This window comes from Budorcas taxicolor, chromosome 1 (genome assembly GCF_023091745.1).
Source record: "Budorcas taxicolor isolate Tak-1 chromosome 1, Takin1.1, whole genome shotgun sequence".
Taxonomy (NCBI): domain Eukaryota; kingdom Metazoa; phylum Chordata; class Mammalia; order Artiodactyla; family Bovidae; genus Budorcas; species Budorcas taxicolor.
The window spans coordinates 122575147-122600951 of record NC_068910.1 but is presented as its reverse complement, the minus strand read 5'-3'; the positions used below and the strand labels follow the sequence as shown (position 1 = coordinate 122600951).

General features: G+C 44.1%; 1 protein-coding gene across 1 annotated transcript in view; it reads right to left on the bottom strand.

Annotated features, from left to right (window-relative positions):
• Positions 1–1865, bottom strand: part of BOC (BOC cell adhesion associated, oncogene regulated) — a 74341-nt gene extending 72476 nt beyond the window's left edge. Inside the window, exon 1 of the mRNA XM_052637277.1 lies at positions 1455–1865. The gene's annotated coding sequence lies outside the window, so the exon portion shown is untranslated. The remainder of the gene's footprint in view (positions 1–1454) is intronic.
• Positions 1866–25805: the final 23940 nt, after the last annotated feature.

The window sequence follows — 25805 nt, the reverse complement described above, 5'->3', positions numbered from 1 at the left end:
TAAAGTTCAGAAAACAGGTCACACAGATGTTTGGGAGCCTGAGCCCCCACCTTAGTCCAAGGAGACTGTTTCATGCTGCCCTTGAGAAAACGAAGACTGATTTATTGGCTATGGGGGATGACAAACCATGACAGGGCTGGGCTGCCTGCAGGCCCAATTGTGGAATAAATCAGAAACGTGTGTGCATTCAAGAATTTTGAAAATTTCATTCATTCACCGGCGATGTTCGCCAAGTTCTGGGTAACAAAGATCCAGGTGATGAATGTGAGGTGGGTACAGGGCACCTGGAAGCGGCACAAGGGTCTGAAACCAAAACATACTTTTCACTCAGTTCACTCAAAGAGGTAACTCCGGGTCAAAAACTTATTCGAACCCATGTGAGCTTGCTGAGAAGGGATGGGGGAGCGGCAGAATACCCACCACACCCAGAAAGTGCCTGTTCGGGATTGCTGGTCTGTGGTTTGCGTATTCTTGGCTCTACCGCCGCATCTCTGGAGGCACACAACCTTCCAAGCAACCCTGCCACTGTAACCCCATCCCCAAAACAAAACCAAGCAAACAAATCCCCAGGGCTCCTTAATCTCCTCCAGTTCTCTCCCCACCCCCCAACCCCCAATTCTCCTACCATCTGGAAGAGCAAACGAACACTGGCATTCTGAAAGTTAAGCAGAGCCTTCAAAAATCCAGCAGAAAATTCTTGGGTTTCCTGCCCTTCCCCACAGCCCCTTCCCACTTGTTCCAAGGGATCATTTCCCCACCTCTCACAGTTACACAAACAAACCCCCGCAAGAGGACGTTGTGCGCGAAAACACACACACACACACACACACACACACACATTTGACCGCACGCTGCTCCAAGCCCACAGACACCTCTGGACACCCCCACTTCAGCCTCAGCCCTTCCACCTTTCCAGCGGGGGATGTTTCCCTGGCGCTGTTTTGCTCCCAGTCCGTTCAGTCTATCTAAAAAAAAAAAAAAAAATTTTTTTTTTTTAAACGCCAAGACGGTACTAAGAGGCCAAAGGGGCGTGCGATAGTTTTGTGTATTTGCAGACTTCATGTGGGTTTCTCCCCACCGCCCTGCTGCGCTCTGAGCCTGGAACTGGTGTCAACCTTTGGGGGAAGTTTGGGAGGCTGTCCCGGCCCTTCTTCCACAAGGGAAGCTTCCGGGAATGATCGGCCAGACCGCGCCCGCAGGGAACGAGACGCAGCGCTCCCGGGCCCGGAGACGGCAGCCCGGCACCCCGCAGCCAGCCTGGGCCGCAGTCCCCCGCCGGAGCCCGCGGGCAGAGCGCTCGGACCGCTCCCGCCGCCGGCGCGTCCCCATCAGCCACCCGCCGGCGCTTCCTCGGCATCGCTCGGCCTGCGGCCGCCAACCCGCCCCCTCCCCTCCCCAAACCAACAAACACAACTTTTTATGAAAAGAAAACAAACTTCAGCGACGTGACTCACCTCTGCTGCAGCGGGCTCCTAGGAAGGGCGAGCCGGGGCCCGGGGGCCAGCGCCGTGGGCGCGGAGAGAGCCACACAGCCCGGGGCCGCACCGACACGCAACCCGCACACTGACACCCAGGGACACACAAAACAGGAGGACGGCCGCAGCGGGAGCAACAAAGGAGCCCCGGACGGAGAAGTTGCCGGCCGGAGCAGGGGGGCGCGTGCGGGCGCGTGTGGCTGCGGCGGGCGTGAGTGTGAGTGTGTGCGCGCGTGTGTGAGTGTGCGGTCGTGGCGGCTGACACGGGCGGGCCGGGGCTCAGGGTCCCCGCGGCAGGGAGCTGCGGCCGCGGCGGTGGCAGGAGGACAAGGCAGGGAACGCCGCGCCCTGCGCACCCCGTCCCTCCATATGGAAGAAGCTTTTTTGGATGACTGAACTCGCAAACAATTCCTTCTTTTGCTTCTCCTGCCTAGGAGCCTCCCATTACCGCGCGCGGGGGAGGGGGAGCAGAGGAGGCGGGGAGGAGGGGAGGAGCAAAGTGGAGCCAAGAAAGTCTTGGAAAGGAAGCTGGAAGAAAAAAAGTCTCCCCAAACTCAGTTTCTCTAATACCCACTTTCTTTCTGTTGCGCCTGAATCCCGTGCTTTCCCCCAGCTTCTTTTTCTTTCCCATGCCAAAAGCAAAGTCTTCTAACTTTCTCCCACACTCACGGCTCCCCTGAACCCCCACTTGCTCTTTAGCTTCACCTTAGACCCTAGCTCGCCTACACTATCCTGTCTCTTTTCCCCAGGTCTTTTTATGATACCCATCCCCGCCCTTCTTAATGGTCTCCTTCATTCTGCAAACAAACGATTGCATAAATCATTAAAAGTAGACGTTGTTATTAAATGCTCCCCTACCCTCTACCCCCAAATGGGGCAACAGCTGTCGAGAAAATTATAAGGAAACCGAAGCCCCAGGGCTACCTCCCTTGACCTACCCGGTGGGTCGGAAGAGAGTTTGCCGCGTCCTCCTCGGTTTACAGCGCCCTGCCCTGACCTCCATTCATCATCCCAGGAAGGAAGCTTGAGGAAAAGGATGAGAGAGCTGAGGCCAGGGAGGGGGAGCGGCTGCAGAGGAGTTAGATGCCTCCCTGTGTGCGTGTGTTAAGCCCTCCCTTTAGTGTTGGGCAGATAACACTCAGAGTATCAGCTCGCAAACTTCAGCTACATCAGAACCCCCTGTAGGCTTATTAAAACCTTGCTGAGCCCGAGGCGGCAGGGTCTGGGGTGGGCCCAAGAATTTGCACTTCTGTTAAGTTCTCAGGTGATGCTCATGCTGTGGGTCCCGGGCCACATTTTAAAACCTACTTTTGCAGGATATTGAGAAGTCAAACATGCTTTGAGTTGGGGCAAATGGGGTCTTCTTAATCTGTAAGGGATGGAACAGAGATAGTGAAGGGTCATCCAGTTCATACCCTTACACTGCAGTTTGAGGACACTGAGACCCAGGGCGGGTTAAGGCTGAAATTTGTTCAAAGTGAACCTGGAGTTTGTGCCAAAGAGGGAAGAAAGCTGTTCTGAAAGTTGGTCAGGCAGGCCTAGAGTGGGGTGAATGAAAGGGCTGCAACCTGTGTGGCAGGAGCACTCCCCCCCCCAGGCAGGGGTCACCGTGTGACTCTGAGAAAGTCACCTAACCTTTCTGACTTTGGTTTTGTCCTCTTGAGTTTCTCATCCGCAAAAATTCACTTTACATTGAATATATGATTTTAATTGAACCTGAATCAAAAAATGTTTAAAAGGGTAACATAAATATCTTTCAATCAATACATTGTACTATGTTTTTTCTCATGCTTTTGGAAAATTCAGGCATGAGCCAGTTTCTTTATTGATGTATCTGGTATGTTCAGCCCCGTGTGCCTGGATTCTTGGGTCTGTCTCCAGGGGAAAGTGGATAAGGGGGATGATCCATTTTCAACAAGGTGAAAAAGACTATGAACTCCTTCCTTGAAGGAGTATTCTTCCCTCTCCTTTCTTCTCCAGTCCCCCACCCTCCCCACTTAATCTCCACCATTATCCCCCTAATATTCTCCAAGACATATTTTTCTCTCCACTCAATAACCATACTAGCTTCTACCTTATTATCCTCTTCTAGCGTTCAGGATTACAAGGCTTGGGGGCCCTCCTGGGCCATTCTCCAAGGAAATGGGCCAGCCAGCCTTCCATTGCAGTGAAAACACTGTGTCTCCCCAGAGCCTCAAGCAAAGTACGGAGTTGTCTGCTTTTCAAAGATGACTCCAAGTACAACTCCTACTGACAATGTGAGACACCAATGCATGGAACTCTTACACTGGTTCTTCCATAGTTCCTCATATACTATTCAAAATGTCTCTTATCCCTTCCCATTGTCTCCTTCTGAAGACTTTCTCCTAGGACTCTTGATTCCCTCCATTCTGGCCTTTGGGTGTCCCCTGAACTCTGAGTCAACCACTCAGAGCAAAACAGAAAGGAAAGAAGCTTGAAGTCCTTACCAAAAGTATTTAACCAAGAGAAAAGACCCATGGCCTGTACTTCTCTCCATCCCAGACAGCTCATGCAGCTGCTCCTCTTTCCCATAGAGTTCAGGCCGAATGCAGATCACAACCTAATTGAGTAGGCTTAATTCTGCAGGAGCACTAAGCACACTGTTGGCACCTCACACGTGTTTATTATTTTTATGGCTCTTTGTATTAACATAATTGTGTTTATTATTATTATTCCCGTAAGAAACTCTCTCTCTCCCTTTGCCTGGAGCAAGCTCCTTGCCTAATTCTCCCCTCTCCACTCTATCAGTTTCCTTATCCCTGCCCTCCCGACTCCACTGTAACCCCGTTCCCAACCCCCACCCCCAACCATCTCAAAACGGAGCATGGGCTTTCGATCAGGTGCTCTCTGCTACTCTTGATCTTGTTCGTGGTGATTTCCCTCTGGCATTTCACTCCTTGGGGGATTCCTGGGCCTTAATCAAGAAGGAACATTTAGTAAGGAAGTGATCATCACATTTATTATGTTGAGGGTGGGCAGGCAGAGGCTGTAGGTCACCATATAAGGTCACTATATAAGTCACCATATGACTAAGTGTTCAGAGTGAGCTGGAATGAATCACGGTGAGTGACATTAAGAGAGGATGCCCCCTCCTTAGTGTATTGCAGGCTCTCCATTTGTATCGTGAACAGAAAGAGCGCCTTCGTGGTGAAGGATATCTGGGAAGGATTGTGCTGAGAAAATTACTAACATATAGGCAAAGAGAAGGATTTGATAATTTATCCTCTGTTTTAATATAAATCTACTTTCCTGATTATAAAATGTGTTCACTGAAGAAAATTTAGAAAATACGGAAAAGCATAAAAAGGAGGAAAGTACCTTAATTCCACTACCCACAGGTAACACTGTTAACAGGGTATTTTTTCCACTCATTCTTCTCTCATTTTTGTCTTTCATCATACAAATCCATACTTCAATTTCACTGAGTACATGATTCTAACTGATTATAACTGGAAGATGTTTAAAAGGGCAGTATAAATGGATATACAGTATAAGGGAACGTTTCATGCAAGGATGGGCACAGTAAAGGACAGAAACAGTAAGGATATAAGAGAAGCAGAAGCAATTAAGAAGAGGTGGCAAGAATACACAGAAAAACTAGACAAAAAAGGTCTTACTGACCAGGATAACCACAATGGTGTGGTCACTCACCTAGAGGCAGACATCCTGGAGTGTGAAGTCAAGTGGGCCTTAGGAAGCATTACTATGAACAAAAAGCTAGTGGAGGTGATGGAATTCCACCTGAGCTGTTTAAAATCCTAAAATATGATGCAGTTAAAGTGGTGTACTCAATATGTCAGCAAATTTGGAAAACTCAGCAGTGGTCACAGGACTGGAAAATGTTAGTTTACATTCCAATCCCAAAGAATGTTCAAATTACTGAACAACTGCACTCATTTCGCATGTTAGCAAGGTAATGCTCAAGATCCATCAAGTTAGGCTTCAGCAGTACATGAACCAAGAATTTCCAGATGTACAAGCTGGGTTTAGAAAAGGCAGAGGAACCATAGATTAAATTGTCAATACTTATTGGATCATAGAGAAAACAAAGGAATTTCAGAAAAGCATCTACTTCTGCTTCATTGACTATGCTAAAGCCTTTGACTTTGTGAATCACAACAAGCTGTGGAAAATTCTTAAAGAGATGGGAATACCACCTTACCTGTCTCCTGAGAAGCCTGTATGCAGGTCAAGAAGCAACAGTTAGAACCTTACACAGAACAAGTGACTGGTTCATAATTGGGAAAGGAGTACAACAAGGTTGTATCTTATCACCCTATTTATTTAACTTCTATACCAAGTACATCATGAAAAATGCCAGGCTGGATGAACCACAAGCTGGAATCAAGATTGCCAGGAGAAATATCAATAACCTCAGATATGCAGATGATACCATTCTAATGGCAGAAAGTAAAGAGGAACTAAAGAGCATCTTCATGAGGGTGAAAGAAGAGAGTGAAAAAGCTGGCTTAAAATTCAACATTCAAAAAACAAAGATCATGGCATCCGGTGCCATCACTTCATGGCAAATAGAAGGGGAAAAACTGGAAGCAGTGACAGAGTTTATTTTCTTGGGCTCCAAAATCACTGCAGACAGTGACTGCAGCCATGAAATTTAAAGACGCTTGCTCCTTGGAAGAAGAGCTATGACAAACCTAGACAGCTTATTAAAAAGCAAAGACATCACTTTGCTGACAAAGGTCCATATAGTCAAATCTATGGTTTTTCCAGTAGTCATGTACGAATGTGAGAGTTGAACCATAAAGAAGACTGAGCACCAATGAATTGATGCTTTTGAACTGTGGTGCTAGAGAAGACTCCCGAGAGTCCCTTGGACAGCAAGGAGATCAAACCAGTCAATCCTAAAGGAAATCAACCCTGATTATTCATTGGAAGGACGGATGCTGAAGCTCTAATATTTTGGCCACCTGATACAAAGAGTCATCTCATTGGAAAAGACCCTGATGCTGGGAAAGGCAAAAGGAGAAGAGGGTGGCAGAGGATGAGATGGTTAGATAGCATCACTGACTGAATGAACATAAATTTGAGCAAACTCTGGGAGGCAGTGAAGGACAGGGAAGCCTGGCGTGATGCAGTCCATAGGCCTCCAAAGAGTTGGAAACGACCGAATGACTAAACAACAGCAATAAATTAATACCTTTATTTAATATTTTGTATTTTTTTTCTTATGCTTTGGTAATTTAGGGGTCAGTTGGCTCAGGAGGTAAAGCGTCTGCAATGTGGGAGACCTGAGTTCGATTCCTGGGTTGGGAAGATCCCCTGGAGAAGGAAATGGCAATCCACTCCAGTACTCTTGCCTGGAAAATCCCATGGACGGAGGAGCCTGATAGGCTACAGTCCATGGGGTTGCAAAGAGTTGGACACGACTGAGTGACTTCACTTTCACTTCTTCACTATACATTTGGTACTTTCATATTTTGTAAAACCATGTTCACTGTATATAAAAGTTGTGATCCTGCTTTTCAAATTTAACATTCAAATGTGATTATTTTTCCCAAGTCATTAAATCATCTCTGAAGTTCAACTTAAACATCTATGTACCATTCAAAAAGAGGTTACTTATTCAACCATCCTCCTAATGTCATATTTTTAGGTTATTTCTATTTTTATTATGATCATGCACCACAGCTGACTAAACATCTTATCATAAATCTTCATTAATAATTCTGATTATCTAAAGGTGAATTTCTATGAGTAGAAATTTTGGATCAACAGATAGAACATTTTAAAGGCTTTTGGTTGGTATTGCAAAACTGTCCTTTCATGACTCCAATATATATTTTCATCTCTCAGATTTCCACAACAATGAGATCATCAAATACAAGGCTCCAAGTGGAGAGTTGATTGAATTATCCAGTTTGGATGACTGTACAGACTAGATAAAGAAAACAATTGCCAAATATTCAGTACAGTGGAGACAGTGCTCAAGTGGGAAGAGTAAAACAATAATTTCTTACTATGTGAGCTCAATTATATTTATAATCTTATTTAATCTTCCCAACAATTCTCAGAGAAATAAGCTAACATTTACTGAGCACTTACCTCTCACAGCCTCTGTTCTGGATTCTGTGTGTACATATGATCCTGAATCCCCACAGCAACCCTTTCCTACAGGTTTGATTATCTCTATTTTACAGATATGGAAGAAACTCAAATAAATTGCCAAGATCCCTACCAACTGAGTACTAGTATTAATTCCAAAACTTGGGATTTTTGAAGTGCAACATATGGTTTCCCTGCAACCATTTCATGAATTAATTACAGGCTTCTTAGTGGAGTAAGAAAGTTGTATCAAGAAGATGATTGAATTTTGTCAAGTCATTAAGGAATCTTTTGTGGGCTACCAAATGACTGATTTTTTTTTTAAAGGACATCCAAATGCATTCAAAGAGCTAAGGTGACTTACTAACTGTAATTAATAGAAGAGTCCAAGGACTGAATACCTTAAGAGAATGCAGTTCTGATGTATGAGTTAACATATGTAGATTAAAGGCTAGATATTATAATTCACAATACTAACAGTAATTAGAAAATTGGCTTTTGTATACATTCCTATTTCCAAAGCTAATGTTTGTATAAAGACTTCTTATCTTGATCAGAGGTACTAGAAATAGAATATTTGTGCATCTAACTTCCTAGTTTCAAATTCTAGCTGTTGAATATATGAAGTTTTATTTATTCAGGCAATTTCTCAAAACATTTTCAAAATATGTGTAATACTTAATTCATTAATTTATTATAGGAAAATTAGGGAATTCCCTGGGTCCAGTGGTTAGGACTCTGTGCTACCACTGCAGAGGAACTAAGATCCCACAAGCCACGTGGCACACCCAAAACGAAAAAAAAAAAAAAAAAAAAGGCAAATTAGCCCTCATTTGCTCTTTAGTAGACCATTAATAGTTATCTGAGTTGGCCTACCTCTCCATGCTGGTTATCACAAGGGCTGCCAGAGGAGGAATGTGCCCAGTTGCTCCAATATATTTGATGACTAGATGAAGAATGATGAATAAAAGTAAAAGATTGACCTCTGAAACAATTAGTAAACAACTCAAAACAGCATATAATTAAACCCTAAATTGCATGGTTGAGGCAGAATTACAGGTGAGCCTGGTACAATGCCATTTACTCCCTATTCAAGTTGAGCTGGCTGGGACTGACTTGTCTCATCCAGCATTGCCAACTCAGGTGTTCCTACTAGCCATGTGTTCTTTAAGGAACGATTTTTCAGATGTCCTTGAGGCTGCCTACAGACCAGGGTACTATAAGGGGAGGATGACATAAAAAAGCAAGACTGTGGGATCAGTCTGGATTTGGATCCAGTCTTCAGCTGTCTGAGCCTGGATACTCTAAATCCCCCTTTCTTCATCTGTGAAAATTCAAAATAACATACATGGAGTCTCTCTCTTAGTGTATGACTCTTAGTGGGTCATCTGGTACAAGAATACCAGTTGTTTACAGCTAGCACTTCTGATTGGTCAGTTCTAATGCCTTGACCATTGTTTCACATATTTATTTAATGTAATCCTTGGTGGGTGCTCTATAAGTGGTGGTTATATTGATAAAAGTTTGAGTCAGAGGTAAAGCTGCTGCTGCTGCTGCTGCTAAGTTGCTTCAGCCGTGTTCGACTCTGTGCGACCCCACAGACGGCAGCCCACCGGGCTCCTCTGTCCATGGGATTTTCCAGGCAAGGGTACTGGAAACTGCCATCGCCTTCTCTGAGAGGTAAAGCTAGGGCAGAGAAATGGAGAGATCCGGGGCCATCCCCATGAACCGTGCTGCATGCTTGATTTTGCGCATTCCTTAAATCTCAAACAAATGGGATCTGTCTCTCGACACAGAGTTTTAAAAGACTGCACGTTTCCAAGTTGTGAGATCCTCTGATAGAAGCACAGTTCCCAGTTAGTCCCACGTGAAACTCCTCTCTTAGTCAACTCCCTCTGTCCCTTTTTCCCCTATCCCCTTCATGTATTAGGCTGAGAAATTCGGATCCTGGAGCTGCCCAGACTCCAGCTGTTTGATATTGTGAGGCTGATGGCAGCAGAGGGCAGGGGGCAACAGACTCCAGATGAAAGCAAAAATTCAAACAGAACGAGACCTCAGGTTTGATACCAAACTCAGTGGGTAACGGCCTCTGTTAAATTTGTTCAGTCAGCCATTTAAGAGGGAAGGAGTTTCTCACACATCCTGGAAGGGTATTTAGTGATGAGATACTTCCAAAGAAGGGAATCAATATATCAGGGACTGAGCAGAGCGGAATCAAATGTCAAAGCTGCCAGAGCAAGCTTAGAGACAGGTAGTGTGCTGGCTTGTTTTGCTCCCAATGTATTATTTTCTTGCTCTATCATGAGTTACTAGGGAGTTACTAGCAGTTTTGGTCACAGCAACAGAAAACCCAGCTGTGCCCCACCTTAACTCCACCCTTCCCTGCTGCTTTGGGTTTTGGGGAGTAGCCCTCGGGGCAGAGGCCATGACAAAGAAAGGGAAGTTGAGAGGAAGACAGAGCTATTGGGCTGGTGGTGCTCTCCAACTCAGATTCAGAACCCAGTTTCATCTTCTTTGCCCTCTGTTTGTTGGATTCATCAACTGAAAAATGGAATCATTTGAGACTTGGTGGGCCATTTGAGAAGCAGCTTGCCTATGAACTTCTGCCTGTGATAAGGAAGGACTAGGAAAATGAATTATACAACCCACTGATTTCCTCATTCTTTAAAAATAAAAAAAAAATCCAGAAATCTTTTCCTTATTTATCCAGGGGAGGTGAAGATGGGATCAGTCATGTCATTGCCTTATTTAAATCTTTTTAGCATCTCCCAGCTCCCTTGGTACAAGGGGACACGTGCTCCCTGCTCTGGTCCAGCCCACCTCTCCAGCCTGGCTCCCCAGTGGCCCATCTGTCTGTATCTTGTGCTCCAGCATCTCCTTGCCCTTCCTCAAAGTACCACACTTTCTCATGCTTCCCAGCCTGCCCAATTTCTGTCTTCTTTGCCTTAAACCTTTTCTTCTCTTTTATATTTACCCTCTTACTCTTTCAGATTTTCCTCTAACATCAGTTCAGTTCACTCAGTCGTGTCTGACTCTATGCGACCCCATGGACTGCAGCACGCCAGGCCTCCCTGTCCGTCACCAACTCCCAGAGTTTACTCAAAGTCATGTCCATTGAGTTGGTGATGCCATCCAACCATCTCATCCTGTCCTCCCCTTCTCTTCCTGCCTTCAATCCTTCCCAGCATCAGGGTCTTTTCAAATGAGTCAGTTCTTTGCATCAGGTGGCCAAAGTATCAGAGTTTCAGCTTCAGCATCAGTCCTTCCAGTGAATATTCAGGGCTGATTTCGAACATCACTTCCTCTAGAAAACTTGCCTGAACCTCTCCTCTCCGATTCCACTTGTCCTGCATGGATCCCTCTTCTTACCTTTATTACAACATCTATCATGAGCACTTCTCCTCTTGACTGGAATATCTTCAAGCACAAAGGCAATCCCTGTTTCATCTTTGTACCCCCAGAGCTTAGCCTGATACTTGGCACAAAGTGAATGCCCAATATAGAAATACTTCAATGAGGAATTAATAAAATTAAGTATCTCTGTCATAGAAGTTGAAGCCTAATGGATCTATATAATCTAGAATGTTGAAAGGATTCTAATAACTGGTACTTCACCTGAGGAGAAATCATAGTTATAAAACCAAAAACCAGGCTCTTAACTAAAGCACATAAAGACTGATTTGTCTTAAATATAAAACTGGATGGCTATTGCATAGTATTTTGCATTTAGATGTTAATGGTACATTTAAATGATAGCACATGACTGACTTTTAGTTGCATTTTTTTTTCTTTTTCTTTTGAGATAGAGTCACGTGGGTTGTAAGAAATAGCAGAGATTTCCCCCTAACTACAGCATAATATCTAGCCTAAATGGAGTACAATATCTTAATCAAAGGTGTTTTAACAATACCTTAACATTTGATTCTGACACATCAGTCATTTACTTTATTCAGATTTTGTCAGTTTTACTTGCACTCATTTGTGAGTAGTTGTTCGTTTTAAAAATGATTTATAGTTTATTGTGTGTATGCAGCCCAGTCCCTAAAAGTCTGGCCACAATCAGTTAAGACTCAGGACCTTGCCCAGCTGGGCCCAAAAAGAAAGGGCTTGCATCTTTTCCAGAAAGTCTGTGGCAACAGGATTTGTTCCTGATTCAGTCTCTGTTTACACCCTCTTTAACCCTTCTTTGAATGTCGTGTTCCTCCTCTGACAGGTCAAGCGAGAACCCAGTTTCTGGAGGATGCGTGATGAGTTGAAACAATTCCACCACCCACATTTTCTGCCATTGGTCAACACACCCACAGGTAGGCTTTATTATTTGCAGAATTCAGTGGAAAATAAAAATGCAGGGAGGGTCCCAGTCAAGAATCAGGGTGTCAGTTTCCCTTTCCCATACCCAGAGCAGAAAAGTGAACGCCCAAGGAGTCACAACCTCTATACAAGATACACTAGGGGATGGATTAGAGGCCCGAGTCCAGTTGTCTGTTGAGAGTGCTATAGATCTACCAACCCAGGGTGGGGACAGCCACTGCCTTGACCTTCTCTGAGATGCAGTGGGTACTTGCTGTACTCCCACGCTCCCCATACTTGTGCTCTGGCCCCCGCCAGGGGGAGGGCAACTGAGGAGCAGGTGCGTGGTGGGCAAGGCTGGGGAAAGCTAGGGTACTAGGGTTCAAAGGACGGCACAGCTGAGAACCTATCCCAGGAAGGCAGAGGGAGGCAGGACCCATGTGAGCCAAGACCCAAGCCTCCCGTGTATGCTCCATTGTCCAGTCTAACTTCATTTCCAAAATACAAATTCAAAGACAGACTTTCAAGATGATAGCCACAGAGATTAAAACCAAGCAGGAGGCCCTTCTGAGTACCAGACTCTATGTAACCACACTGGCCACATCCCCGTGAAGCTGCCTGAACACACCAAACTCAAACCTTCCTGAAACGGTAACTTTCTACTCTCCCTTGAGACTGGAATCATCTTTATTCTACAGCGGTGTCTAAGAATGATGGCATGGAGCAGTGAAACTTTCTTATATTTGATTCTCCTCAGTAAAATGAGTAATGTTAGCAAAGAAAAAATCTGCTTCTCTCTCTCACTCTTTTTTTAAATCTGTCTGATGTAAACCTACAACAAAAAAAGAAAAGTTAGTCTTAAAACTGCCTTGGTGAGTAACACCATGATCTATTTAACTGTTAGAAAAACTTGGAGATCATCTTTGGCGCCTTTTTTCCCCTTCACTCTTTTCATTCCATAGTCACCAACTTCTGTAGTGCCACCTCCAAAGTCTCCCCAGAATTTATTGCCTGCATTCAGTCCCTTCTGCAAGTGCCTTAATCCAGACTTGCATCATTTCTCATATTGCAGCAACCTCTTGATTAATCTCCCTACTTCCCATCTGCCTCCATTTGTCACATTCCTGATAGAGACATCTTTGCTGCTAAGTCGCTTCAGTTGTGTCCGACTCTGTGCAACCCCACAGACGGCAGCCCACCAGGCTCCCCCGTCCCTGGGATTCTCCAGGCAAGAACACTGGAGTGGGTTGCCATTTCCTTCTCCAATGCATGAAAGTGAACAGTGAAAGTGAAGTCGCTCAGTCGTGTCCGACTCTTAGCAACCCCATGGACTGCAGCCTACCAGGCTCCTCCATCCATGGGATTTTCCAGGCAAGAGTACTCGAGTGGGGTGCCATTGCCTTCTCCTGAGACATCTTTAGAAATAGCAAATTCAATCATGCCATATCGATTCCTCTTTCCGACCTCACCACTTTTAGGATGAAATCAAACTCCTTAGCAAAGCACACAGCACCTTTCCCACAGTCCGTAGCAAGTATCCCTTCAATATGCTCTCCTACCATTTCCCCATTCCCTCCCTCACCATATAGAACGTCCTTAGAACACTCCAGATCATTCATTTCTCTAGGTCTTTGGGTATGTGGTGCCCTGGCTTGGAATATCTTTTCTGACATCTGCACCAGACTCCTACCTGTCCTGCAAAATCGAGCTCAATTATTAGCTCCCGTGGCCCTCTGTGCCCATCTCACCTTCCCGGCATGTGAGCGGTGCCTGTTAACCAAGGACCCCTATCACTTGCTATTTACTCTTATAACACCTACTGCACTGCTTTAATAATTATTTCAAACTGTCATTTTTCTCAACACAGGGGATGACATTCACATTATGGTGTATTTTCAATTATCCTTACCTGATATGAAACTCCCCTAGTCAGGTCCTGGGCCTTAATTATCATTGAACAACTTCTGGAATATGGAAAGCAGTGGGCAAAAGAAAGGAAGGAAAAAAAAAAGGAACCTTGCAACTGCCAGTCTGTAATATTTCTTTCTGTCTCAAGCCTGGTCCCCCATGCCCTCCCCCCATCAGTTATTTGATATCTTAAGAGCCAATATAGATTGACAGCAGAGCCAAACTGACTGTGCAGACCTGGGTTCCTTAGGTGATGGAAAATCATGATTTGACCAAATCTGAAGCAGTGGCTGCATGCAGACTCAGCTTCGTTCCTCAACTTGGGGCCTTCTGATGTGGAACACAGAGATGCTGAAACTTTTCTCCCTCAGGAATGACTGATTCATAACGTTATAAAACACTTTGAAAAACAAATGGAAATGCCTAAATATATAGAGCCAGGAAACATTTCTGTTTTATGAACATAAAAAATACCTTAAAAATGAATAACATGCAGTTGTCAAAACTCATAGAATTATACGTCATTAAAAAAAAGAAAAAACAAACTACTGCATAGCTCAAATGGTAAAGAATCTGCCTGTAATGCCAGAGACCCGGGTTCAATCCCTGGGTCAGGAAGATCCCCCTGGAGAAGGACATGGCAACCCACTCCAGTATTCTTGCCTGGAGAATTCCACGGACACAGAAGCCTGGCGGGCTATAGTCTGTGGGGTTGCAAAGAGTCGGACATGACTGAGTGACTAACACACACACACTCATACTTCATAAAGAAAATTTACTCTATAGAAATTTTAAAAAATGAACCAGGATGAAGGAGGAACCCCAAATGGAATATAAACTGTAACAACTGAACCTAACTATATTACAAATGAATAACAGAATCATAATGTAGGGCTGGGGAAGAAAAGAATTAAGTACTTTGGAAATCAGTATTTTGGAAATCAGCTGGATACTGTAAAGCTAATGGCAAAAAGAACTGTACACAAATACTGTATTCTACTTAGTAAACCTACTCCTTGTGTATATATGAGGGTTGAACATATACTTAAATACACTGTAGATAATCAAAGTCAGGCTTTTCACTGTCAGAGTAATAAGTTACAAATAAGGAAAGAAGGAAGGCTGGAATGAAATCTAGGTTTCAGATGAGAGTCAGAGGTATCCGTGTGTCATGGCTGTGTGCATGTGCGTGTTTGGAGAGAGAGACAAAAGTATAGGTGTATTTATGTACCTCGTATGCTCCTAGTATTCATCTGTAGATTTCCTAGCTCTATCTGCTATGAGGCCTAAAAGCAGCGACATCCCAATAGGAGCGAACACACCCACCACCTAAATCCTGGTTTTTACATCCTATTCTCCAGTCTGAGGAATTAGGGATTCTTAAAAAAGTGTTTGATTCCAGGGCTGCAGATGCTGCTGCTGCTAAGTCACTTCAGTCGTGTCCAACTCTGTGCAACTCCATAGACGGCAGCCTATCAGGCTCCCCCGTCCCTGGGATTCTCCAGGCAAGAACACCGGAGTGGGTTGCCATTTCCTTCTCCAGTGCATGAAAGTGAAAAGTGAAAGGGAAGTCACTCAGTCATGTCCTACTCTTAGCGACCCCATGGACTGCAGCCCACTAGGCTCCTCCGTCCGTGGGATTTTCCAGGCAAGAGTACTGGGGTGCCAGTGGGGTGCCAGTGCCTTCTCCGGATTCCAGGGCTGGGGTGAGATAAATATAAGTTGAGGTAGGAGCATCTAATGCTGCTAGAGAAGCAAAGAAGTCCTCAATAAAGGGCAAAGTAGCCAACCTATAACCAAAGCTGGAATAATTTTAGCAACAAAACAAATATGGATTGTATTAGATTATAACCCATAGAACAAAATAAATATCCATGAATCCAGGTTGATATAAATAAATAGCTGAATGAATGAATGAAGTCGAATGGGGAGCTTTTCCTTAGAGAAGAATTCCAAATAATAAATGTAGAAGTAGTTAGGGAAATGGAAAATATTTATTAGAACACCACAGCAATAATTTTTCAGGCAAGACTGAGTGATGGATGGTAAAATCAGCAGACAAAAGTTTGAAGAACAACAAGGTATTTGCATAGTCTCAAACTATTGCCCCTAATATTAGTCACAACGATTAAAACCTGCCTTTACTGTGAAGAAACCCAGGAGATACCACCAAGTGATTAATGTTAACATCACTAGTGGTAAGATATATTGATATAATGCCACCCCAGCATGGTACACTGAGAAGGACATATCACATCTGTGACATTCTTGTCCCCAGATGGAAAACATCAGACAAATAAAAGTTGAGGGAGAGTTGATAAAATAACTGACCAGTTTCCTCAAAACTGTCAAGGTCCAGGAAAGACTAATGAACTGCTGCAGATTAAGAAGATCAAGGATACGTGAAAACTGAATTCAATGTGGGATCGTGCACTGACTTCAGAGCAGCAAAAGGACGTTAGAGGAAACACTGATGAAATCTAAAACAGTCCATGGTTTAGTTAATAGTATTGTAATGATGTTTCTTAGTTTTGATTACTGAACTTGGTTGTTAAGGATGATAACAATAGAGAAATTGAGTGGAGGACATAAAGGAACTCACTGGACTGTTTCTGCAACTTTTATAAAGTTACTTGAATAAAAAGTTGAGAAAATGAAGGGGGTCCATGCAGGTAAAAAGGAAGAGGGGGGATGAAAGAGAAAAGTGGGTACAGTGTGTCTGAAGTTCTCTGGCAGTGAATGCACTGTAGGAATGGAAGTAAGTTCAGAACGGCTCAACAGAGCGGGGAGGTGGGGATTTTCTTCTTTTAAATCATAATGGAAAAATCAGTTTCTCATTTTAAGTCACTCATTTAAAAACTGGAGGACCATTCAAGCGGCCATGGGCTAGTCCTGGCCTTCACAAATGTTCAGGCCTACTCTGGAGCTACAGACAGCACCTCCAGGATTTGCTCTGGATGTTTCAAAAGAGTACGTGAGTGCTTGGCCAGGGACCAGATTGGGGGTCACCAGGAGAGCCTGGGGACTTGAATCTCACAGACTCCTCAGACATATTAAGCAGGGAAGTCAAATCTTAGGGTTACTTAAGAGCGCATGGAAATAACACAAGGGGACTAGGGCTTTTGGTCCAAATGTTAAAGGACATCTATTCTCACAGTGAAGCTGTCTATGCCACTAGGACTGCATGGGTTGTCGCGGGGCCACATCTCCCCCTACGCTGAGCTCAGGTGGGTCTTGCCACATTTGTCTCTGGAATGATGACCAACTCCCCTTTCTGCCTGTCATCTAATTTCTTAGATGTATCATGACATCTTAACAGATTTGGGAGGCATTCTCCCCGTAAGTTGACCTGGGATATCTCTTGTCTACTAAAGTTAACTTTATAGTTTCATTCTCATGAAGTGAAAGTGTTAGTTGTCCAGTTGTGTCTGACTCCTTGTGATCCTATGGAACCTGCCAGGCTCCTCTGTCCCTGGGATTTTCCAGGCAAGAATACTGGAGTGGGTCGCCATTCCCTTCTCCAGGGGATCTTCCAGACCCAGGGATTGAACCTGGGTCTCCTGCTTTGCAAGCGCATCCTCTACCATCTGAGCCACCAGGGAAGCCCGGGTTCATCCTCATAGGCAATCTTATTTCCAATTTAGTTAACCATCAACTTAGACATGGTTTCCATGACCTTACACACTTCTTTCTCTCTCAAAAATATTTGAAACGAACAAAATACTGAGGCAGCTGGCTCTGAAGCTGCGCTACAGCAGTGTCAAGGTGTGAGGGGGTGACTGACATATCTGTTCTCACTGTTCGCTGGGGTTCCTGCAGCAGCTGTGAAATCATGGATCTTGGGATCAGAAGGCCTGAGATTGGATGCTGTTGCCGCAATTTCCAGTTGTATGGGTTTAAACAGATCACTAAGCCTTATGTTTCATTTTCTTATCTGTAAAACAAGGACAATGATAATACTTATCTCACAAGATTAAGAATCAATAGAGATATTATATGTGAAAATACTGTTCAAAGAATAATGTGGTTGAGTTGCTAAGTCATGTCCGACTCCTCTGTCCATGGGAATTTTCAGGCAAGAATACTGGAGTGGGTTGCCATTTCTTTCTCTGAGGGATCTTCCCAATTTAGGGATTGAACTTGGGTCTCCTGCATTGTAGGCAGATTCTTTATCAACTGAAAATGTTTAACAAATGTCCATTTTAATGTCACTGTTCCAACACAGAAAAACATACGGCATTTAAAAAATGTTAAATAAAACCCCATAGGCACAAATAGAAGCCAATAATTTCCGTAAAGCCATCCCTTTTGTTTTTAAACCTAAAACATAATTTTCTACACTCAGCCATGTAGTCAGATGTGAGATGTGGGATTCTTTTCTATGGCATCCTTAGCAGTGAGAGCCCAGCCTGGTTGCCAGGACCATAAAAACAGAAGGCTGTTGATCATTAGCCTGCGTAAAACATAGCACTTGGGCATCTCACTTGGAACTCGCTTTTTAACTTGTTTCAAGAGGTGGCGCTTAGAACTGAAAAGAGCATTGTATGTCTGAATGAGTGCACCAAAACACCAGGCCAGACTGGGATGTGGGCACCCACTTACGTGTGCAACTGCCTTTTTACCTAATTAATCCTCTCCTTGCAAGCCTGAACGTGGCCTGTGAACTTCACATTCCACTGGTAACTGGAACTCTGGATCCTACAAAACCTGGAGGCTTTAATGGAATGTTATTTGTTCAGGGTCCTTGAAGCAATGATATCTAATGGAGCAGAAGCAAAGAGAAAATGCCCTGAGCATTAGTGAGAACAGTTGATTTCCATCACGGATCTGGCCCTGTCACTGCCCTGCTTAGAAGCCTTGGATGGCTCCCCTCCTGGACAGAGTCCAAACTCTTCTCAACCAACCCGGACACATCTCTCCGCACACTCAGGCCACACCCACTTCCCCCACCTCCCACCTCCCAGGGCCTGCACTTCTCCAAGTGTGGTTTGCAGACTACCTGTAAGAAAATAAACCAGCTGTGTTTGCACAAAATGCAGGTATCACTGCTGGCCTTCAGGGCTACTGAAACCACTTTTCTGAGTGTAGAGACATCAGAACTTTGCACGTCAAAAGTAGCTCCTCTAGCCATTCTCACAAAGGTTTCGGGGACGCCCATCTAGCCACACTTAACAAGCTCTCTGTTCCTTGAACTCGGCATGCGTTTTATTTCTCAGTTCCTCTGCCTTATTCTTCTTTTCCTCTCCACAAACTTACTAAGGGAAGCGCCCTTTGTTGAGTTCCTTCTGTAAGCCAAATGCAGTCCATACATTGAGGCTTCGAGGCTCAGTCCAGACTCCTGGATTCTCTGCTGCTTTTCCTCACTCCCTCTCAAACAACGAACACAAGTAACTGAGCACTTACTAAGCCTCATGTCCCCAGTGCAGAGAGAAAATAGAAATGAATTCAGTTTAGCCTCTGTCCTCAAGACGCTCAACCAGAGTGACAGAGATCTCCTATGTCTGTGCCTCTAGTCTCTCAGTTGAGAGACTCTCAGAATCAGGGCACTGGAAAAGATGGGGTGTCAGCCAGCTGGGGCTGGGCTGGCAGGTGGCTCTATGGGCAGTAAGATGCACAGGCAACTTTGTACCTAGAATTCACCACATGCCAAGCCAGCAGTCTTTTTCTTTTGAAAGTGTCTTTCACTGAGTGAATGCCAAAGTGCTCTTCTAGCGGGTTTGATTTGGGTACAGGTTTTAACAGAGGGTAAAACTGAGGCTCTGGGGTATTGAATCTCCTTCTGTAGGTTTTTGAGTAAGGCATGGCAGAACTGAGTCCATGAGAACTTCTCTGAGTGTATGCTGGCACGGAGCCCGCATGTCAACGGCCCTTTCCTAATGTGCTCCAAGTGAGAGAGTGAATCGGTGAACAATCCATCTGCTTTATAATTTTCTAAAAAAAATAAACCACCTCTGCCAGGACTAGCCGAGAGCTTGAGTCTCTGCTCCAATACTGAGTTTCCCTCACATTCTGAGACTTTGGGCCTACTCCTCTTCCTCTGTATTTTTCGTCCCTTGTTCTCTGTTCAGATTTTTAGCTTTAATTTGGCCAAACTGTCTTTTCCCCTTAATTTTGCAAATTAGTTTCCTTTTTTTGCTAGGTTTTTCACTTGGTACTTCCAAGTTGCTTTTTCTTCTCTCACCTTATACCCCTTTTCCCACCCCTTCCCCCCTCCCTCCCCGCTGTCAGCTCCCTCCCTGTGGCCCACATCCTGAGTCTGAATGCAGGCAGGATTAATCCAGCAGAGAACATGATGTCTGAGAGCCGTGACAGATGCACTAAAGCGTGCAGCGGTGATAAAAGGCAGCTCTGATGGGCTCTGTCAGGAATCCCTCACAAACACTGAGGGGAAACGTTTGCTAACCCCTTTCCTGGCTGCAGGCCCCCGGGCCCCACAGCAGGATCATACCTAGAAAAGCCAAGGGAGAAAAGTAGAGAAACTAGAAAATCTCCTTCCCCTCCTGTCACCCGACACAAGAGACTTTTCCCCACAGCCTCAATCCTCTGACTCTTCACCTGAAAAGCCCCCTAGGTTAAAACTGTGAGCGGCCACAACCTTTGATTTAAGTCCTGGGTTATTGAAGGAATGCTGTAAGGCATCTTAGGAGAGAAGCCTGCATAACCTACTGCTGGCTTATAAAGAGCAAGATGAGTGGTAGGAAAAAACATCCCTATAAAGGGTCTGATCCAACACCCAGGGTATGTGTACAAAGGCACACGTATGTATGTATGAACGTATAAACACGCTAGTGCATTCTGCTTCTACCTCCCCTCCAAGTACACTCAATTAGCAAGGATTTGCCCAGCTCAGAGACTGTGTGGGTGTGTGGGACAAGAAATAGTACGTGATTTATTACCTAGTGAATTTGTTTACTAAACAATACAAACTTTTACCCAGATTGACTTAATTAACCAAACAAATGATTGATACACTCTGTGTAGAAGAAATAGAAAGATCAAAATACTTCCCAGTACTTATTCATGTTTCCAATTTTGTTTTGTCCCCTTGGACTTACTTGATTCCCTAGACCCACTGCCATCCTAAATGCTTCTGCATTCATCACTACTAGTCTGTTGGGACACTGAGCGCCTTCCTTGTTTCACAGGGCTGCAGCCTGGTTATTTAAACACTGTCCCACTGGTACTGTCTGTCTCTGGTTCTCCCTTCCTCCCCTTGGTTTCTGGCCCCTCCAGCTCCAATATCCAGATAGGCAGGGGCCTAGCCAGGCTAATGGTTGACTGTTGGGGTCTAATGTGGCAATAAAAACTGGCTTTCTATAAAACTCGGTTCAAATGCTCACCACTTCTGGAGAGCCTGAATTTTAGCCCTTTTCCGTTATTACTTTAGGAAAAAAATAGGTTTACCTGGTTGGTACTAAGGTGATAAGTTGCAGGGCTTTAAAGTTTCACTAGGGAAAAGCAAGGTAGTTTCATGGATCATAGCCTTCTCCTGGCGAAGGGACTTGCATAACTCAGCGAAGCTATGAGCCATGCCATGCAGGGCCACCTAGATGGGATGGATGGGTCATAGAGAACAGTTTGACAAAACTCAGTCTACTGGAGGAGGAAATGGCAAGCCGCTCCAGTATTCTTGCCTAGAGAACCCCATGGACAGTATGAAAAGGCAAAAATGACATCTCCTGATATTTCAGCCACCAGATACAAAGAGCCGACTCGTTGGAAAAGACCCTGATGCTGGGAAAGATTGAAAGCATGAAGAGAAAGGGCTGGCAGAGCATGAGATGGTTAGATATTATCACTGACTCAATGGACATGAATTTGAGCAAACTCCAGGAAACAGTGGAGGACAGAGAAGCCTGGTGTGCTATAGTCCATAGGGTCGCAAAGAGTGAGACATGATTTAGCCACCGAACAACAACAAAATATCCAATCATTCACCAAATAATATTCAAATACTATCACACGCCAAGCTCTACATGCAGTGGCAGAGGTCTGCATGGCAACCTTAGAAAGGGCTACTTTTTTGAAACACAGAAAAGCAAATTCAGTTGTTTTGTTTAAACAAATAATCTCTGAATTCTTATTATGTGCCAGCCATTCTGCTTGGTCATGGAGACATGGAGAAACAGGCCTCTGTCCTTGGACGTTCATACAGGCCTTTAGTGACAGGATTTAAGAGAAGCTCAGCCTAGTGGGCTGGGTGATCTCAGAACTGGAGGACTGGGGGAGTGGGGGAGAGGCATGAAGGGGGGGTAAACAAATCAATGAAGTCTTCCAGAAGGAGGTAGCACATTAGCTGTGGTGTGAATAAAGGAAAAAAAGGATAAGACTTTGAGCTAGGAAGCAGGGACATTCTCAGAGGAAGAAGAAATCTGACAAATGACAGAGATAAAATTGCTCAAAGGACAAAGTATTGACAGGCAAAGTTAGGGTTTTTTTAATAGTCATTACGGAGCATTAAGGTTTTTGAGCAGGAAATTGACATGCTTTGAGTTATGGCTTGTGGAAGAAGGTAGAGGATACAAACTAGAGTAATAGAGGATTAATCAGGTAATTGTAATAATCTAGGTGAGATCAAGTGAGAGTCAGAACTGGATAGTGGGAGAGGAAACTGAGAGAACAGGTGAGATGGTCAACAGGCACATGAAAAGATCCTTAACATTGCTAATTATCAGAGAAATGCAAGTTAAAACTACAATGAGGTATCACCTCACACAGTCAGAATCTCCATCATTAAAAAGTCTACAAACAATAAATGCTGGAGTGTGTGTGGAGATTTAACCCTATCATCTGAAAGAGGAGTTGAGGCCTCTGAGGGAGGGACTTCTGCAGCACCTTCCAGCCCAGGAGAAATGTAACCTCTGACTAACCAGGAGGGAGCCAATTCTGCAAATTCTGGAAGTGTAAGAAGTGGTGCTTGCAGAATTAGGGGCTCCTGTCCTATTGATTCCACACTGATTCAGGGTCCTAGTATTTTCCACCGAGGCCCCTGATTTTAACATAGCAGTCCTGCTTTGCTGAGCACTGAAATATCTCTGGAGCTCTGCAGCTTTATCTATGAGACCTGTCTTTTGCACATTCTACTCTTAGCCACATCTTTGTAAGCTACGAAAGAAGCCTTTGGGCTCACACATTCAGTCTTTAGCTGTTTACTAATGGCCTTGTTTCTCACTAGCCCTCTGCAGGGAGTCAATACAACTTACCAGTAATCAGACTCCACTCTCTTTGTGGATACTGATTCCCTCATGGTTTTTCAAAGTCTTGTCTCATTGGACCTGCCAGCATTGCCCTCCATGGAGACATTTTATCTCTTATGAAACCTTCACCACCACTGTGTGACCATATCACTGACGACGGTGTCCTTTTGACCCGCTGATGGTTGAAAGAGTCAGCCTCAGAAGCCTACTTATTGCTCCTATCCTCAGACCACTCCTGGCACTGTGTTGATTTAGGTCCGTTTCCCTGTTTTACAGATAATGACACTGAGGCTTAGGATTAAGTCTTAGGTTAAGCATTTTGTTAAAGACCACGCAGCATAGGATTTGAACCCAGGTCTGGGTCTGTGCTCTTTCCATAGGTAAATAGGGAAGAGGTGACTGATGGCTGAAGGGCACGTGGGGGTGAGCCATCTCCTGATCCTTGGCCCATAAGCCAGCCTAAACAATGCCTTGGCCCAAGAGAGTTCCCAAGGAGCTGAAGCAGACAGCGTTCGTCATTGTTTAGCTACATCATACTTATTTAGCATTTTAAAAATTTTCTGAGAAATCATTTCTATTTCCTTAATCACTCTTGAATATCTTCTTATAATAAAATACACAGAGGAAGATGCTTGTGGCTGAGAGCGGAGGCCTGTCTAGGGCAGGATTGGAGGCAGGATAAGGTCTGAAGCCTGTTTTCTGCAGAGGTGGATGAAGCATGTACTACTAGCTCTGTGCAGGCACCCTGCCCAGGGACCAGCCCTGAGGGCAGCCAGGGACTCCCTCTGTTTATCCCGACAGCCTGAAAAAGACTCTTTGCTGACAAGTGTCATCTTTCTTGATAAACATGTTAATTGTCTGTCTCAGCTCAGTGGAGACGATCCCTGGATCAGTGATACAAGTTCTAATAATATTTTCCTTTTCTGTGGTGACTTCTGGGTTCGCTTAGACGGTAGAGGAGAAAGTCAGAGGTGACCAGTGTTCATAAAACAGCAGTCTTTGCTCTCGAAATGAATGAGATCACAATGTGCTCTTCTGCTGCCCCTGATGGACACGACTGAAGCGACGTAGCAGCAGCAGCAGCTGCCCCTGATGGGCAGGTGACGACTGCCAAGTGGGCCAGGCTGACACAAAGGGAGAGCGAGGAGCAGAGGAACAAGAGCCTCTGGTCAGTGTGTGTCCTGGGCAAGCTGACGGGTGCTTGATCGTCTACCGATCACTGGTAACTCTAGCACCTCTGAGTCAGGAGCATTATTCATAATAGTATCCACCTCACAGGGAGTAAGTAATAAAAAGCAGATTAAGTACTTAGCAAGTGCCTGACAAGCACTCATTGCATATTAGCTATTACTACAAAGAAACCTATTAAGTGCACCTATTTTCTTCTCAGAGAATGGATTTATATTGACAGGACTTTTGTAGGGGTAGAAGAGTTTTGAATCCATATGCAGTTAGATCCATCAACCTTTTCCTTTCTTGTTTCTCCTCCCCTATAAGTATACACCTATATATTCTTAGAGTTCTTCTATAGTTTACTCTTTTAAAAAATATTTACAGCTTAATCCATCAGGAATGTATGTGGTATGAAGCAAGGAGATAATCTAATCTTTTTCCAAATAAACAATTTCCCCAAAGCCATGTACTGATTTCAGATAATTTTCCTCTTATATCGATTCTTCCATGTATTTGGGTTTATATACTATGAAGCAACTTCTATACTAACATTTCTCAATAATGTTAATTGTGTCCTACACTAAGAATTTCTATTTAATTCGCTTACATTTAAAATCCTGCTCAAATTACTACTGCCTTTTGAATGGACTTCATATACTGTTGGAGAAGGAAATGGCAATCCACTCCAGTGTTCTTGCCTGGAGAATCCCAGGGACAGGGGAGCCTGCTGGCCTGCCATCTCTGGGGTCGCACAGAGTCAGACACGACTGAAGCGACCTGGCAGCAGTAGCAGCATATACTGCTGGAATTTAAAATTTTAAGAGTAACATAGACCAACTTTCTAGACAGCAATTTGGTTTAAAAACGTTTATTCACCAAAGTTGTCCAACTCCTCATAATTTTCCTGACAAAAATGAATTCAGACATTTATGTATTTGTACATAAAGCTGTGCTCCCATTTGTAGAAGCAAAAAGTTGGAAACTATTTTTTGAAAGGTGTAGTGATGCAAATTATATTACATTTATAGAATGGATTATTACAAGTCATTAAAACTATAGTTTTGAAAAAAGTAATACATAGGAAATGCATTTTTATGTTAGATGAAAATACAATATTTTATATGCCAAATTTTATATGTACTATTATCTCATTATGTTTTTTAAAAATTAGCTATAGTCACAATGGTCTTTTTTCATATTCTTGAACAAACTTTTTCAGCCTCAGAGACTTTCAATATTCTGGTTCCTCTCCCTGGAAAAATTTTCTACCTATTCTTTATAAGACTAGCTTTTTTCACTCTTTGTTGCTGTTTAGTTGCTAAATTGTGTCCAATCCTTTTAGGATTCCATGGACTGTAGCCTGCCTAGCTCCTCTGTCCATGAGCTTTCCCAGGCAAGAATACTGGGAGTGGGTTGCCATTTCCTTCTCCAGGGGATTTTCCCTACCCCAGGATCAAACCCATGTCTCCTGCCTTGATTGGCAGGCAGATTCTTTACTACTGAGCCACCAGGGAAGATGGTGGCTCTTTAGGCTTTTTCAGTCTTCAGGTCTTTGCTAAATGTATCATTTTAGAGCTTTCCTAACTACTCTGTTAAAGGAGAGCTAACTCCCCTCACCCATTAGTCTTCATGTTTATGTATGTATTGGGGTTCCCTGGTGGCTCAGACGGTAAAGCAG